Consider the following 14,703-nt stretch of genomic DNA (forward strand, 5'->3'; position numbering starts at 1 on the left):
TCTCAGGGCAGCCTCAATGCTTCAAAGGACCTGCAGAAGGAATTTGCCACCATTGAAAAGAAGAAGGAAGAACTTGCTGATTATCTTTGTGAAGACCGAAAAGAATTGTCTCTGGAAAATGTATTCAGCACAATGAAAAGCTTCAGAGAGATCTTCCTCAAGACTTTACAGGTGGTTTGCCCTTGTGACCCTTTAGAAATAGGTTGAGAACTTTATTTTAAATCAGGCAATGATTTCTATTTTCTTCTACTCTAAGCTGGGCTGCCTAACCCTGGTTGCAGAAGTAAATGAAAGTAAATTTATGTGCTTGCAAACTGCAGCAGAAAATCAGTATGTGGGCAAATATAAAATTTGGGGCTTTGTTTGTTTGTGGGGCTTGGTTTTGTTGGTTGGTTGGGTTGTAGGTTGTTTTTTTTGGGAGGCAGAGGTTCCTGTGGAGAGCAGTTCAAATAATTTTTCCTACTGAAAATTATTAACCAGACCTCCAAGTAATAGACCTTTGTGGCATATGAAAGAAGGAGCAAGCTGACATGCTTTATAGACTTTGCTGATAGACAAAGGTAGATTTTCCAGTTGGCAAAGCCTAGTTGGAAGATGTGTTTGTATGTTGTTTTTTCATTGTACTAGATAGCTCCAAAGAGTGTGTTCTGTGTTCCAAAAAACCCTTCCAATTTTCCCAATGGATTATATTTCTTAACTTCTAGGACTTTACCCCTTGAAATAAGGAGTAAGAGAACAGCAACTTCACCATAAAAGTTGTGTAGAACACCTTCCAACTAGTAAACTCTGTAGTAAACCTCTATTTCATTTCCCTCACTGCACACTTCACACCTGGACTAAGGTACTTTAGAGTTTTCTTAATGCCAGGTGATAGTGGCTTGGCATTCATACATATTTTAACAGCAAGAATCACCCACTCCTGTGCTGACTCCAGGAGAGCCCTGGCCTGGATAAACCTTCTGTAGAGAGAACCATCTGCATAAGAAGAACTGCAAGAATACAGACAGCTCTGCTGCCAAGAGAGACTAGAGGAGGGCAGGTCATAGATTCAGATGAAAACAATGAAGTTTCTAAGGAAGTGACAGAAGATGAAAGATGAAAAATATATCCTCTACTGTTCCCACTACCTGCTTCTCCAGTGAAGCACTGAGCTGAAATTTTTCAAGCAATGCAGCTGCCCAGGCTCTGAAATGATGTGATACTGCCACAGACAGTCTGGAAGATTAACCCTATAAACCACAGATATTTTGGCAATATGCTTGATCCTTAAAGTTCTTAAAACTCTAGGCATGAAGGAAAGAATTAAGAGAGGCTCAGCATCTCTGGAGAGCTATACTGGAAATTTACTGTGAAAGGAAATTCCAGTAACTGCAGTTCTTTCAAGAAACAGTCCCAGTAAAGGTTATGTAGTGTCCTAGTATAGCTGCAGGAGATTCAAACTACATTTCTGGGTGCTTCTTGCTCATAGCCAGGTCAGAGCAACCAGAAAAGCTTCTTTTTATATCCCAAATTGTAAACTCCCTTTCATCTTATTTGGAGTTCTATTTCTCAGCAGCACCTCACCTCAGAGATACTGCAGCTATTAACCCCATTGTCTGCACCTCTCCTTCACTGCAGACCTAGAATTTATCTCCTCTTCCTCTTGCCTTGCTTTCTACCACTGCAGTAAAGATATTATTTCTACTTGAAACAGACATGCAGAAAAGCTGAAGGTTTTAATTTTTAAAGCATCTTTTTGTTCTGTGATTTTGATTTTTACACTAGAATCAGCCACAGGCACTATCTTTTCTCAGTGCCATTTATTTTAAGCTTTAATGCTAAGGTGTAACTTTTATTTTGGGATGAGTCTTCTGTGTAAAGCAGGTCTCTTAGCACTGCCAAAATCGTTAGTGCTATCTTTCCATTCCCACTTCAAATAAGAAGGGAAATAGTTTTGATAAATAGTGACTCTTCAAGTCTCCTAAGCTTATCTACAGAGACTTGGGCTTTGTTACTTTGTTCAAACAAAATCTTTTTCCCTTCCCCAAGGGTTCTTCTTGATCTCTTATCCTTCAGGTAACAAAAATTGAGTTACACAAATGGAATTACTTTAATAAGACTCTGCCATCTTTCTCTCCATCTACCTGCAGGGAAATCAACAAAGCCTTTCCAAATACCTAAATGGTATCCAAAACTGACACAGTGAAAGGAAGCAAGGGAGCTGGTTTGTCACCCAGGGCTGATGACTGTTTCACCAGTTCTCAAAAAATAAAAGAAGCAGATGGCAGGAGGAAGGAGACAGGGAGAAAATAGCTTCTCAGCTCAAAGACAAAAAAATCAGAATTTGAGTTTTGCTGAGAACTGAGTGGTAAAATTGTAGGGAAAAGAATGACTGTGTGATTATAGGGGCTTGTGGGAAACATTTGATTTCCCTTAGCATTTGCAGCTGTTCATAGAAGGGAGCTCCTAGCAAAGAGATGGTCTAATCTCAGGAAAAGGAGAAAAAGGGTTCCACGAAATCTGCTCTAGGAAGTATTCAGTTGATGACAGAGGTTGTGCAGACAGCTCTGCACAGGGATAGCTCCTCTGTGTACTCCCCTAGGACAACCACGCTGGAGCAGCTGCTCCTCAGTAGGGTGTGTGTGGTGTTGGAACAGGATGTGCTTTACATAGTGTGGGGATAAACAGTTGTCCTGGAGCATCTTTTAATTCAAAAATCAAGCAAGTATCTAACATTCCACAAAGTGCAAAGCCAAGTGACACCCTCTTTCACTGAATCTCATCCCTCCAGCTGCCTTCACTAATCCAGGAAGGTGGAGAAGGGATAGTGAGTATTTGTTTCTCTGCCCTACTACCACTGTATCTTTCTGGGCTTTTTTGTGTTGAAGAGACTTGTTAAGTGTGTTTACATTGAATTGCTATGTTGTTTAGGGGTTTTTACCATTTTTCTGAAGAAAAATTTGGTTCAGGCTTGCTCAATGGATAAATTTATTCCTAATGTGTTTTAGTTTGTTCTCACGACTATGTGTGCTGTTCAATTAGCAGAACAACATATCCCTGAATTTACCTCCTCTATTTCTTATGGCATATTTCATAGACACATTCTTCCAGGGCCCACAAATCTGCAAGTATCCCAACAGTCATAGTATTATGCTATATTATTATGCTAGGACACAGCAGGAATTTATCAGGCAAGCACATAGGAGGCTATACTGATGGAAGGCTTCTAGCCTCTCTGTAAGACTTTACCACCTGTACCCCATTCTTTCAGAAGTACCCTCTGTTTGGGGCAAATGGAACCTTTTCTTTCTCTGTTAAGAGTACACTGATTTTTTTTTTTTTTTTTTTTTTTTTTTCAAGGCACCCAGTGACAGTTTCCATAACCTTGAGCCCCTTAATACTCTTATTTTTCAAATAGACTAACTCTGTTAATGCTCACAAGTTTTCTTTATTTGTTTGAAAGTTCCTTTGGACCAAAGAGTACTAGACTTCTACTTTCTATAAAGGCTGGTTCTATAAACTTGTGCTCATTTTCTGGGACTTGTTCAGCTTCTCTCATGGAAATAGTGGCAGATAATCCATAGCAATCAAACAGATTTAGCAGTATTGTGGGAAATTGTATTTTCTGCTTCAAACTCTCTGCAAAGAACACCACATATGTCTCATCAAAAATCTTATCTGCATCAAATCATCAACATCTTCTAGGATGTTATTAGGTTTTGTCATATGACACAGCAGCCTATTAAGTATTGATCTGCCTGCAATGTGTAGGTTAGCTACTCACTGGTTGCAATCAAAAGCAGGCAAGCTTCCAGGTGGGATGGCAATGTTCTGGTGACAAGTAGAGCTCTGGAACAAGAAATGCAGAAGCATTTAAGAAAAGGGTTTTTAACATCTTTGTTATACTACAGTTATCTCAGTTGTTCAGGACTACCTTCTCCCACTGTTGTGCTACTTGTCAAAAGCCAGAAATACTCTTCCACTGAGTAATGCTCTTCTTTTGCTAGCAGTAATCATTCCAATCCTTTTTCTTCCTCCATTAACCATATTCATCTGGTACCAGCAGCTCTGTGGAAACCAGAATCCTGCCTATAAATCCCAACAGGATTTATGCCATTCTAGCAATTGTGTGAGTAGCACCAACAAACATCCAGCCTGGACTCTGGCCCTGAACTGTAGTGCAGAAATACTACTGGCAAATTTAATGAGAGCCTGAAGAGAAACTGTGAATTGCTGTTTAACACAGCTGAACAGTTCCTGAAAATTCTGGTAGAAATCCCTGAATACAAACAAGGTTGCTATGGGATAAATCTCTAGAATGCTAATTAAGTTAAACTAATGTTCTGTTTTGTGGACAAAGGGACTAATTAAGAAGAATGCATTTCAGTCCATAGTTGAAAGTTGCAGTTAAAGCTGATGAAATAGTTTGCTGGTAACATCATCACATGGAGAAGGCCAAAGTGATTGACCAGGAAGTTCTGTTCTATTTACCCTCAAACCCCAGCAGCTGAGAGTTTAAGTGTGCACAGGGCATGCTTAGAATAGGGATTCATTGCAAACTGAGAGTTTCTTAACAAGCTTTTCCTTCAGAAACTCTTATTTACTTTTTTATTTGTCATTCTGTCTGAATGCAGGAAAATCAAGAAAGGAAGGAGCAAGCTGCAAAATCTGAGAAAAGGAAGAAACAGTTTAAAGGAGAAGATGCAAAGAGGCTAAAGGGAGAGTAGTACATTTAACAATTAATTCTGCTTTTATTAGCCAATCTTTTGTTAATTAGAAGGAATTTATCTGTTAACTCTGGCTGATCTAATACAATGACAGCGACTTAGCCATGGATGATGTAGTTGTCAAGCAAATGCATAGCGAGACATCAATTACCAATTTTCAAGTGCAAGTGAATGCTTGGAAGAAATCATGATAGGGATGTTAGAAAAAAATACCACTCCCAAGGAGCAAGTTTCTCCTACTTTGCTCAGAGGTGGAGGATATCCTGCTATTGTTCTGAATAGTTGTTGGGAGACTTTTAGGATTACAGAAAGCTGCACACACTTGAACTTCGTGCAGCACAGTAGACAAGTTGTATCTGGTGTTATAGATACCACAACATTTGATTTCTTTCTGATCAGAGATCTGATTCCTTATAGGAGTTAGGTCTGTTCTGAAAGAAGTGTCTGTGCTGATTGATGCAGAAAAGCACTTGCTGTGCTGGGCCTCCCTGGGTATGAAGCATGTCTAGTGCTAAAATTGGCATGTGTATATTTTTATTTTGTATTTTGGCAAATACTTGGCATCCACTTTTATTGAAGATTTCTGCCAATACCATTTGGTTACAATTCTTGGTTCTTCAGAGAACCACTGCAAAGAAGCCAGTAAATCTGAGTGGAGTTCATGGAAATTTTGGACTAGATGCTCAGCCCTTGGAAGATTGTGGTTTTCTTGTATCTGGTGTCTAAATAGATGACCTTCTTTTAGCTCTTCTTTCACAGTTATTCACTTTTAGAAATACATTTTTTAAATACATAAAATCCATTGAAAACTGACCAAAACAAAGTTCTTGTCAAGTTCTACCACAAATATGTTTTATATATCATGCAATCATAACATACTTAATGTAAAGCTGCAGAAACAAAAAAAAACCAAAAAAAACCCTAACTTCTTATTAAAAAGAAAAAACCAAAAAGCTTCTTATAAATACAAAGAAGTATTATAGTATATGACAAAATAAAATCAGGATTTATCAGCTTTAAGAATTAAGGGTGTTTTTCAACCCCATAAAGAAAAGGAGCACCAAACCAGAAGAACCTTCTGTATTTCCAGGACACAGTTTAGGTGGAGTTGGTATGATTCTTGTTCCTTTGTGAATTCTTGGGTAGTATAAACTTGAACATTAAAGGGCATTTAGAGTCTGAATTATTTTTCAGTACTGATTTTAGAGAACTGTGCATAGCAGTGGTGACAATCAGGAACTTTTAAAATCGATTTTAATCTCAGTCAGGGTATGGTGACAAAATAACAGAGGGTATCAGATCTGGCATGACAGGATGCTGAAGCTCATCCTAACACTCTGTAAAATGGGGGGTTGGGGGTTTTTCTAATCATACAATCAGCAAGTTAAGTAATTATTTTCTGAAGGAGGGAATGAAAAGACAGTAAATCTGACTAACCCCTATCATCCTGTGCTTACAGGATTGTCAAGGCCTGGTTCACAAAGAAGGAAATAACTCTTCAACTTTGCAGGTATCTCCCTTGTTGCCAGTGACACACAGCACACAGGGCAACCCTGTGCAGGGATCTTTAAAGGTCCCAACCTGCAGCCTCTGAATCTCTGACCTTAAGTGCAGTCACATGCTCTGTCAGTCTGAATATCTGGTTTGCCCAGTTGTCTGAGGATCATTTCTCTGCAGCTGACAGATCTGCCAGGGACAGCACACAGCAGCAATGTCTCTTAGGGCCAGCAATAATCTCGTTCTCTGGATTTATAACAGGAGAGGTGAAGTCAGAAGCACCCATTGCTGATGTATTTAGAGATTACAAGTGAGGGCTTCAGCTGCTGAGAACTGCTGAGAACCAAACTGAGTCAAAAACTGTTACCAAAATTCATGTGGAGGGTACTATTTAGACAACTGAGCAATATCTTACTTGATTCCACATATTAAAAACTTTTTCTGTGAATAAGAATTAAGATTTCCAAAATAATTTGGTGACAGGATCATGCTGATTCCAGGGACTCGGACATTTTAAGGAAAGAGGTGGGGGGTGGTTAGCTCCTCTGGACATGTTTATAGATGTATGTATGTTGGGGTTTTTTTCACCTATGCTTCACAGGGGATTAAGCAACTCCCCAGCTTTATTTTCTTCAGCTTCTGTTGCAGCAGCTTCCATTACTTGGCATTTAAATTCTTCTGGAGAATTCTATCAGATAACTGCAAAGACTATATTTTGTATGCTACTTCAAGAAAAATAACAGATTTTATATATATGTTACTACAAGAGAAATAACATTTAGAGGTTTCTTCAGCTTATCAAGTGGAAAAATGTGCTGCTTCTAATGGAAATTTGGGGATACAGCTAATGACCAGAGTAAGCAACAGAACAATACTTAAGAAAAACATATAGAAACATGCATTTAAATATCTGGTGAGAATTTAGGTATGCCACTATAATACTGTACTGCAGCAGAAAATGAAATGTTTTTAAAAGTTAAAGAGCAGGTAAATTTTTATGAATTATGGAAGTTCCAGAGCATAATTGCAATCATTACACATAGAAAGCAACTGCAAAAGCAGACTCCTAATCCAATTAGGAGTTCAAATCCTATTAATCCATATATTGATAGATGCAGGGTGAAATATAAGAGCTTTCCTCTTGCAAAATTCTTATTGTCTGTTTTTACTTGTTTGGCTGTAAGTAACAAGCTGACATATGATAAAATGTCACCAACACAAATTGCTCTTGCTAATATTCTGCTGCTAAAATCTTACTGGGTCACTTGTGTTGCTTGAACTGGCTTTTTTAAAGCATGTAATAATGGTTTAAAACCTGTATGAAGGATAAGTACAACTTTCAGTGCAGAGTTTACTTACAATTGCATTGTACTCTAGTATGTGTTTGTAATCCAGGACGTATTTCACTTTTGTATATCTTCATTTTAGTAAACAGAGCTAAACAAAAAGCATCTGAATTTGTGAGGCTTATTAGTTGCAGCTTTAAATCACATACTAACGTGAGATCCTGAGTAAGTGCTTTTCTTGTGCTGACAGTGAATACAGTAATGGTATTTTTATTTTACTTATTTTTAAGTGCAAATGGCATGACAGATTATCCAGATTATCCAGATCTTAACCTTCTAAAAAGATGGTGAATAAATGAGAAAAAAAAGCTTCTTAATTGCATCTGGCAATATAAAACTGCTAAGCAGTTAAATTAATTCCCATGAGTTTAGAAAACTGCAAAAATTCTTAAAAAAAATAAATCTTGACCCTGTGCCTCAGAGTTCAATGAGTTTGCCACAGATTTTTTTACTGAGAGCCTGGCAGACTTCAGGCCATGTTCTCACAGGCATAAATGAGGATAACCATATTGCAATGCTCCTTTAATATCATTTTAAATACACATGCCCCTGCATAATCTCCACACCTTTATTGGCTGGAAAGGTTCAAGTTGAGCTCATTTCTTTAAAATGTCTCTTTAAATCTTTCCACAGGCTTTATGAGCTCTTATTTCTGCGTAAAATGTTTACTCAAATAGCTGAAATAATGTAAAGAAGCCTCTAGTTTTTGTATCAGCTTGATTATTTGTTGGGCAGAGAGAGAGAAGTTGTGGATGCCCCATCCCTGGGAGTGTTCAAGGCCAGGCTGGATGGGGCTTGGAGCAACTTGGTCTGGTGGAAGGTGTCCCTGTCCATGGCCCAAATACAGTTTTGTGGGGTATTTGCTCTGGTTTATACATTCAGTGTTCATGAGGGAAGGATTTGGCAGCAAAGCCACCTGATGTGAGAGCTTACAGCTGAATGGGGGGCACACTCACAGACAGGTAAGTGATTGCAGGTTTAGGTGGCAACTGAAAAACTTCTTAAATGTTGCTTAACTGTTTGACCTGGGCATCTAAACAGGTGTATGTACCTTTTGAGAGTTTGGGCCAAAGTCTTCAGAAAATACCTACACTGGGACATATAAAGTTAGTAAAGTTGGTCTAACTCAAAGCAGTTGACGTTGAATCATTCCTACCTAAACCCTTCTCAAAAATACCCAAGGACAACAGGAATCCTGAAGTCTGGACAAGCTGCTGCTGTGCTCAAACGTGATCCTTATGAGTAGTGTTGGAGCAAAGATGGTCCTATTCACAGCTTTTGTTTCAAGCTTACTGAAGCTTCACACACCTGTTCATGCTTATCAGATTAGTTTGTTAATCTAATAAAACATGAAAACGCTTTTCATTTCATTCTACACACCACAGAGAAAACACATTACCACTCCCTTGTAATTTGCAGCAGGCTTTGCATATTTGCAGGCTGTTATGTCACCTTTGGTCTCCTTTTTCCTAGACTAATACCCTTTCAGCTTTTCAGCCTAGGGCTTTCCTAGTATTTCCATCCTATGATTTTTTACACGTGTGTTCATACACTTGTGGACCTCTTCCTGATTTTCTTCAACTAGATCTCATCTTCTCCACTCTGCAGTGCTGGATCTCCAGCTGGGCATTTCAGCAGGGTTCAGGACAGTAAAAGGACACCTGCCTACATCTTATAGGTTGTTGTTCCATCTCAGGAAGATATTTGACTTCTTCTGCAACCATGTTAACATTGACTCTTATTCAGAGAGGCATCCTACTCTACAGCATGACACTTGGTGCTTTCATCTTCATTCACCTTCACATTCAATAAATACTCTTTTTTGCATGCTTCAAGACTTTCATGGAAACAGAAAATGAAATGGAAACATAAACACTGCCTTCCTGATTTTATCCAAATAATTAGTTCTTTATTACTCTCCAAGTATAGATCTTCATGTGCTTTTGTACCATTTTACTATTTTCATCAGAGATGTGAACAAATAGGTGTTTGGTAAAAATGCAGTCCTGAAAAGAAACAGTATAGTTTGGGTTAATTTATTCTGAAGTAAATCTAAAGTGCACTGCTTTAATTGTGTGCACATATTTTGCTCTTATTAGTCACCCAAAAGTAAAAAGCACTGCATTTTTTTTTTTTAATCTGAGAAGGCAAATGCTTGATGTTTTTTCTGTGGAATTGCAAAGGTCAAGTATTGCCAGATGAATTGGTTTTAATGGAGGAGCTCTGAAGAACAGGGAGCTAATCTGAGGCACCAACTCTGATTACCGAGCTAACAGCTCATTCCCTTCTTTATCAGTACCCAGCACCAGGTGACTCACAGGGGCCGGGGCTGCTGCCTTCTGTGGCACTTACAAGTCTCATGGCACTCTGCATGACCTCACCATTAATATCTTGCTCAATTTAAAAGTCAAACATTTACTTTTAACTGAGCAAAATCTACCTTGGAGATCTGTTGGGGTTTTTTTTTCCATCTCACACATCTAAATGTATTTAAATTCATTGATTTTAGGACTTAAGTTTCCTTTGAACTTAGTGTTAGATGTATGTCGCTTGGTGTCTCACTTCAAATAATTAACCTGCTTCATATTATTTCTAGGCTGAGTTAAATGGTTTGAATTTTTATAATGAGAATTGTTCTCCTGGTGTTGGTTAGTTTGCTTTCAAAGTGTCCAGTATTTTTACATATAAAACAGTTGACAGAAATAGAAGGTTTGACATTGGCGGCATTAGAAAGAGAATAAAACTGGAGTTTATGGACATCTCAGAATGACAGTAGATGCACCTTTTTTGAAGATAAATGGAAGTTATAAATGTATTCTTTGTGGCTGAGAGCCACAAAGACCAAACAGCAGAAAAGTCTGTCATCTCCTGTCAAAAAGACCAGAGTCAGTCCTTAAGCAGGGCTATTTACATATGGTCATGTCAGGATGATTTGCTTTTAATAAAACAAGAGCATAACCAAAACCCAACCAAATGCAAGAACAGCAATAACATTAATCTGGAAAAATATTTGAGTCCCTATATTAATAGGTGTAGAGTACCATAAAGAGAGAAAAATAAAACCAAACATGCAAGAATGGCGATGTTAAATGCCATAAAAATGGTAATGAATAGAACTCCAACATCCTCTCTGACTCCAAAATGTAGTTGTAAACAGCTGCTTCTGCAGAGGAACACCACCAGGAATATGTATTTTTGAAGCAAAGGATGTTTTTGTATTCTATCTGTGTGGAACTGACTTGCAAGTCATCATCTTTGAGGAGAATTAGAGGAGAATCAGTGAGGGAACTCAGTGATGTTACTGCTGCATTTCACTGTCCTTCGGGCTCCTGTTTTCAAATTGTAAAAATAACCATAAACACAATGCCTGACAAATATTTATTCCACAATGAGATGACACAGTTTATATTATTTTATGGACAAAATTATTTCATTATTAAGTTGCAAAAAACTCTGAAACATGCCAGAACAGGAAAAGAGGAAAATCAGAGGAAAATTTGAAAGAAAATAAAGCCTGGAGGTGAATGAAACTGGGGTAAACTACAAAATGGAAAAGCAAAAGCCAAACTAGATCGCTCTGCCACTGGCTGCCTTTGACAACTATCAAGACAGACAAAATGCAGTAGACACGGACTTCATTAAGACACTCAATGTCATGCAGAGTATGGGTTGAGAACAATTACAAAGGCAGCTAAAGAGAAGTCATTTCTGTTGGTCAGCAGGACCAGACTGGCTGCATATGTGTAAGGAGATTACAGACCAGTGCAGAAGTTTTTCAGATGAGGTCCACAAGTGGCTGGAAGAGAAAATGGCCAGTGCTAGATGTTCCCAAAAGAGATGGAACAAGTTCAAGCTTGAGTGGTCTGATTTAGACTGCCTGGTATCAGGGCAAGAAGCAAAGAGTAATGCTTGAGGAGTTGTGGCCAAACCATTTGGTGCATATTAGACCAGGAATCAAATGTCTTAAAAGAATTCACAGTAACTAATTCCTGTATTCGGTCTGGCTAAGATGGAATTCATTTTCCCCATAGCAGCCCTCCTAGAGCTGTGCTTTGCATTGGTAGCTGGAAGGGTGTTGATAACTCACCAGTGTTTTGTCTACTGCTGAGTGGTGTTTGCACAGCATCAAGGCTGTCTCTCCAACATTTGTCCCTACACAAGCAGGCTGTGGGAGGGGACATAACCAGGACAGCTGACCCAAACTGATCGAAGGATCTACTAAGGTAAAGAGTAGATGTTCAGGCAAAGAAGTTCAGGTGAAGAGAAAGGAGGAGAAGGGAGCTATTTATTATTTATGACATTCGTCTTCCAGAGCAACCACAACATGTTCTGAAGCTCTGCTTCACAAGAAGAGGTCAAACACCATTTGCTGATGGGAAGTAGAAAATTACATCTTTTGGGTTTTCCTTTTCTTGTGTGCACATGGCCTTTGCTTCTGCTTCAGAAAACTGCCTTTATCTTGACCCACAAGGGGTTTTATCATCTTATTTTCTCTGCCCCCATTCTGCTGAGGAGGGGAGCAATAGAGCAGCTCAGGGGTGACAACTCCAGCCAAGGTCAACCCACCACACATTCTTCAAACTGAAATAATGATCAAAATAAAAGTAAAGGTTAAAATTCTATAATGCAAAATTCTAAAACTCAAGCTGGAGTCTCATCTCTCAGGCCACATTAGATTGCACATGGCATCTGGCTGTGAATATATACATGAAATGCATATACATGAAAGTAGCTGAACAATGGCATGTGAAGTGCCAATGGCAGAAAGAGGCAGCAGTATTTCAGTGTGTGAGATACCAGCACTGCAGTGAGGTATGCAAAAGGAGCTGACTCTCACCACTTATGTGAAACTTGGCAAGTCCAGGAATGTCTTAGGCGAGATATTTCCATCTGGAAAGAGAAGACTAATTGCCTGGCAGAAGGTAACAGGGAACTTGACATGGACCACAGTGTACAATTCTCTCTGCCCATATTCAAGAAACATGAGCAAAAATCAGAACAGGTGCAGAGCCAGCAGGTGAGAATGATCAGCAATTTGAGAGTCTGCCTTGAGAGAAGAGCAAAAAATCTTGTCCTTTTCTGCTGAAGGAAACAAAGCTGGAGACTAGATGTAATTCTGTCTATGAATAAACACACAGAGAAGGGAAAGGAAGAAGTATTTAAACTAAATGGCAACATCAGCATAGAACATATGGATTTAAATTGGCCAGAAGGCTGGAAATTAGCAGAGGTTTCTAACTAGAACAGCTCTGGAACTTATTCAATAGGAACAGCGAGGTGTTGTATGATTTCACTGACTGCAGAAACCAGAGAACTAGGCTCAAGCATCAGGAGTTCCCTTCCTGTCTTCTCTTCCATATTTATTAGCTGGAGCATACAGAGTGTTAAATCTTCTCCACCTCTTTTTCCAATTCCTTTTTTTTTTTTTTTCAATTCCAATAAAATTGAAGTAGAGCAAACGTCTTCTCCTTTTGCCATCACGAATCCCTACAAGGTGCTGGATTCTGGATTATGTCCTATATATGCACATACATAAACACATACATGTATGTCTATAGGCATGGATAGAACTTTACATGCACACATACAAGACACACATCTGCATGTTTGAAGGGGACTGTACACACTGGAAATTTTTATTTCTCAGGAGTTCATTGGAGTATTCCAATAATTTATTTTCATCCTTCTGCCAGAGTAGCAGATTTTGGAACTACCCTTCTGCATTTTGACCAATGCACAAACCATGTGCTTGTGTGATCTCATAAATATCATAGCATCTCATCTGAGTCAGAGTGTAAGAGAGGGAAAAAAAAAAAAACTGGAAAAAGCTGAATTTCTGTCCCTTGCTCTCTTGGTAGGAATCACATGCATGCAATTGCCAGAAGTGTCAAGGAAGCAGCAGCTGGTGCAGTTCCCCCTGCACTGGAGCTGCAGCCTGGTATGTTCTGCTGTTATGTCTCTGTTCTTGTGTGTATGTACTGGTACATACATGCATTTATGCACCTCACACTAACACTGGTGCATGTGCCTCAGACTAGTCTGTCAACCTTACACATTTCAATTCGCTCTTTAAAAGGACACTGTGCCAACATGCCTGCAGCTACAGGGCACGTGCTGCAGAAAAAGCCAAGCCTAGCCTGTGACTCCTGTGTGGGGAAGGGGTTATAGGTGACAGGCACAGTCTGTTTGTCTGTCACAACAGAGAAGTAGGCACTTAAATCTGTTCTTGTGACACAGCGCCACATGCCTCACTGTCTCAAAGGGATGGCGCTGTGTTGGTTTTTTTCGGGTCAGTGTGTGATTGTGTGTGTGGGTGTGCATGTGTGCCTCGCCAAAATAGTCTCGAGTGTCTCAGGCCATGGAACAGACTATGTATGTGCCTGTCAACAGGGTAAGTGCCAGTTCAGTAACAACAGTCATACGTATTTTAGGCTAATGTGCATGTCAGTCAAACTCGGAGTGCGCCTGCCTGTGTTTCTCAGACCAGTGGGTGGATGTTTGTGTCTCATGATCCCTGTGTGCTGGAGCAGCTTGTGTGCTTGTCCCTTCCCTTCCAATTGTCACGTATCCCAGAGTATTCTGAGTGTGCAATTCCCTGCATGTCTGACAGCAACAGTCCCGAATGCCTCAGGGTAACATCTGTCTTGCAGTGACAGCGGCCTGTGTTCCACAGTGTCTGTCTGTCTGTGTGTCTGACACAGGGTCACGCATCTCAGGACTGCATGTGTGTGTGTGTGTGTGTGTACCTCACAGGGACAACAGCTCCTGTGCCTTAGACCCTGCCACCTCAGTAACAGTGACAGTGCTTGTGAGTGTCACAGTGACAGTCACGTACCTCAGTACGACACATCCGTGTCTGTACATCCGTGTGACATGGCCCCACAGGCCTGACTGCTGCCACAGCCACATGCCTTGAACCCGTGTGCTGTGACTCTGCCATGCAGCCCCGACAGAGTGACACAGCTTCACTCTGTGTGACAGCACCTCACAGCCTCATGTCAGTCCAGACCCCAGACTCATCTCAGACTCATGTCTGCCTGACGACGACATGGCCTGCACCCCTCTGAGGTGCCCATTACATGCATGCCCGGGGGCTGTGCACTCCTCAGTCCCACAGCCTCTGTCAGCTGTGCCTGTGTGCAAGGGGACCGTGG

The 14,703-nt window shown here is 40.0% G+C and overlaps 1 protein-coding gene across 2 annotated transcripts in view; it reads left to right on the plus strand.

Moving 5' to 3' along the window:
- INF2 (inverted formin 2) overlaps positions 1 to 14,703 on the plus strand; it is a 312,339-nt gene that overhangs the window by 59,892 nt on the left and 237,744 nt on the right. The gene's annotated exons all lie outside the window — the stretch shown is intronic.

Source organism: Oenanthe melanoleuca, chromosome 5, assembly GCF_029582105.1.
Source record: "Oenanthe melanoleuca isolate GR-GAL-2019-014 chromosome 5, OMel1.0, whole genome shotgun sequence".
NCBI classification, from domain to species: domain Eukaryota; kingdom Metazoa; phylum Chordata; class Aves; order Passeriformes; family Muscicapidae; genus Oenanthe; species Oenanthe melanoleuca.